Genomic DNA, 3,434 nt, shown 5'->3' with positions numbered 1-3,434 from the left:
AAACTTATTTTAGAGACATAAATTATTTTCCTAGATATACCTAAGAAAAAAATATATATATAATGGAAACACTATGCTTTATATTTGTTTTAGTGTTCCCAAAATATTAAATTTAAAGCATATTTTAATCAACTTAAATATAGGCTGTATAGAATAGTAATTGAATGCTCAGAGGAGTAGCTGTGTGACTTTGGGGTATATTTTATATTCATTATTGCCTCAGTTTCTTCATTGTAAAATGGAGATAATAAAAGTTCAAGAAGAAAATGGCAGCCAAATAGGCAGATGGATCATGCACCTTAATAAATTAGACACAATTGAGACAGTTTTCAACAAGGAAGGGCAGAGGACGCCTGGAGAATGGTAGGAGTGGGAATCTGGGCTGGAGAGGGATACCTGGCCTCCTGGCCTCCAAGAGGGCAAGGTGGAAGCTGCATCGCACCAAAGCCTCATCCCTTGGCGACAGGAGTAACACCCAACTGTGAAAAGGAAAAGGCACAGGGCTGCTGGCACCCTGGGAATCTACACCTAAGACCACAGCTGCGAAAGCTGCGCCCTGAAAGGCCGCCTGGAGCAGCCCGAGCAGCTGGGGAGAAACCCACAGTTTCGTGGTTGTTTTGTCTTTGCTTTTATTCTCCAAACCCAGCAGATAGGACTTTTCAGTTGCAAAAACTCACCAAGGCTGTGGTGCAGGGAGAGGCACAGATTTGTGGAGCCTGAGGAGAGGCTGGGGAGGGAAGCAGGGCAGGGAGACATGCCCAGAAATCCCTCACTGAGACATTTGTAACCTTCCAAACCTAAGCATCCATTTCTCTCCTGAGAGCTAGCCCCTCTCAGTAGCCTCAAGGCAGGGAATACAGCCTGCCACACCCTGCCTGCATTTTGAGCTGTACTACAGAAACAAAGGCTCTGAATAGTCCCAAAGAACCCTCAGTGACTGTATTGGAAGAGGGCTTAGTCAGCCCCACTACTTGGGAACCAGACTGATAAAAACTCCAGGTTGCCAGCCAACCTCACTGGTCTACATACAAGGATCTCTGACCAACCAAGGCAAGAGTAATATTTTGGACCACTTGAGGAGGAGTAGCTGTGAGTCAGGGAAAAAAACATCAATCTGATTCCCGGAGAGCACCACCCCCACCTAAAGCCCTGTCAGAAACAGACACTGCAGTGATTGAGAGAGAGGACCCACATAAATAAAATGAGAAACAAAAGTGGAGAAGAAACCACTGACACCACAGAAATACAAAGGATTGTAATAAAATACTATGAACAACTATATGCCAACAAGCTGGACAATGTGGTTGGAATGGACACATTCCTAGAAAAATACAATCTTCCAAAACTCAATCAGGAAGAATCAGAAAACCTGAATAGGCTGATAACAACTGATGAAATTGAAGCAGTAATCAAAAAACTACCAGCAAACAAAAGCCCCAGTCTGGATGGCTTGAAAGGGGAGTTTTACCAAACATTTAAAGAAGAAATAACACGGATCCTCCTCAGATTATTCCAAAAAAATTCAAGAGGAACACTTCCAAGCTCTTTCTATGAAGCTAGCATTACCCTAATCCCAAAATCAGATAAAGACACTATAAAGAAAGAATTACAGGCCAATATCCCTAATGAACATAGATGCTAAAATCCTCAACAAAATTCTAGCAAATCAGATCCAGCAATATATTAAAAAGATCATACACCATGACCAAGTGAGATTTATTCCAGGGATGCAAGGCTGATACAATATCTGCAAATCAATAAACATGATACATCACATAAACAAATTGAAAGACAAAAATCACATAATCATATCAATTGATGCAGAAAAAGCATTTGACGAAGTCCAACACCCTTTTTTAATAAAAACTCTCAGCAAAGTAGGAATAGAGGAATCATATCTCAACATAATAAAAGCTTTATATGACAAAATATAGCCAACATCATACTCAATGGGCAAACACTAAAACCATTTCCCTAAGAACAGGAACAAAACAGGGATGCCCACTTTCACCACACCTGTTCGACATAGTATTGGAAGTGCCAGCCATAGTGATCAGACAAGAACAAGAAATAAAAGGTATCCAAACTAGAAAAGAAGTAAAACTGTCATTATTCACAAATGACATGATATTGTACATAGAAAACCCTAAAGACTCCATAAAAAAATTACTAGATTTAATAAATGATTTGGCAATGTAGCAGGATACAAAATTAACACCCAGAAATCTATGGCATTTTTATATAGCAACTAGGAGCCCAGTGCACGAATTCGTGCACCTTGAAAGGAACTGTGGGCTGCAAAGCTGCAGTAGGCACAGGGCGGGTCTCGGCCCATCCTCCACACCCCCTCCCGCTGCAGCCCCTGGCCCCCTGTCTGCCAGCAGTCCCGCTCCCGCCACCTCCGCTCCCACACGTTGATGGCGCCAACCCCACTCACACCCATTGACAGCGCAGAGCGATTGGGGCCAGTGCCAGCAGTGGGTGCGAGCAGGGCCAGCGCCATCAATGTGTGTGAGCTGCGGCTGCTGCCCCGATCGCCCCTCAGGAGCAGGGGGAGGTGGAGAAGACTTCAGGGGAGATCAGGGCTGGCAACCACTGCTCACACCCACTGATGGTGCCGAGTGATAGGGACTGGCACCAGGCACTGGCAATGGGTGCGAATACCAGGTGGGACCATGGTGCGCGGAAGCAAAGAATTTTCAGTAACCACCAGAGGCTCACCAGATGATAGCAACTGGTGCCCTGCCTTGGTCTGGTGCCCCTGCTCACCTGCTCCACCATTCTGCCACGGCCAAAGCCCACCATGTTCCATACACGCCACCTGGTGGTCAGCGCACGTCATAGCAACCAGTTGTTTTGTTGTTCCAGTTGTTCCACCGTTCGTTCTATTTGCATATTAGCCTTTTATTATATAGAATAATAAACTGACAAAAAGAGAAACTAAAAAAAAAAATTCCATTTACCATTGCACCAAAAAAATTAAGATACCATGGAGTAAACTTAACTAAGGAGGTAAAGACACTATAAAGAAAGAATTACAGGCCAATATCCCTAATGAACATAGATGCTAAAATCCTCTATTTTAGCATCTAAAATGTCCATACTACCCAAAGCAATCTATAGGTTCAATGTAATCCCCATTAAAATACAAATGGCATATTTCACATACCTAGAACAAACTGTCCAAAAATTCATATGGAATAAAAAAGACCCTGAATAGCTGCAGCAATCCTGAGAAAGAAGAAAACGTGGAGGGATCACAATACCAGATATCAAGCTATATTACAAAGCCACTGTTCTCAAAACGGCCTAGGAATGGCACAAGAACAGACATACAGACCAGTGGAACAGAACAGAGAACCCAGAAATTGACCCAAGCCATTATGCTCAATTAATATTTGACAAAGGAGACAAGAGCATACAATGGAGTCAAG

Source organism: Myotis brandtii, unplaced genomic scaffold (genome assembly GCF_000412655.1).
Source record: "Myotis brandtii unplaced genomic scaffold, ASM41265v1 scaffold446, whole genome shotgun sequence".
Lineage (NCBI taxonomy): Eukaryota > Metazoa > Chordata > Mammalia > Chiroptera > Vespertilionidae > Myotis > Myotis brandtii.
This window is presented reverse-complemented; position numbering follows the sequence as displayed.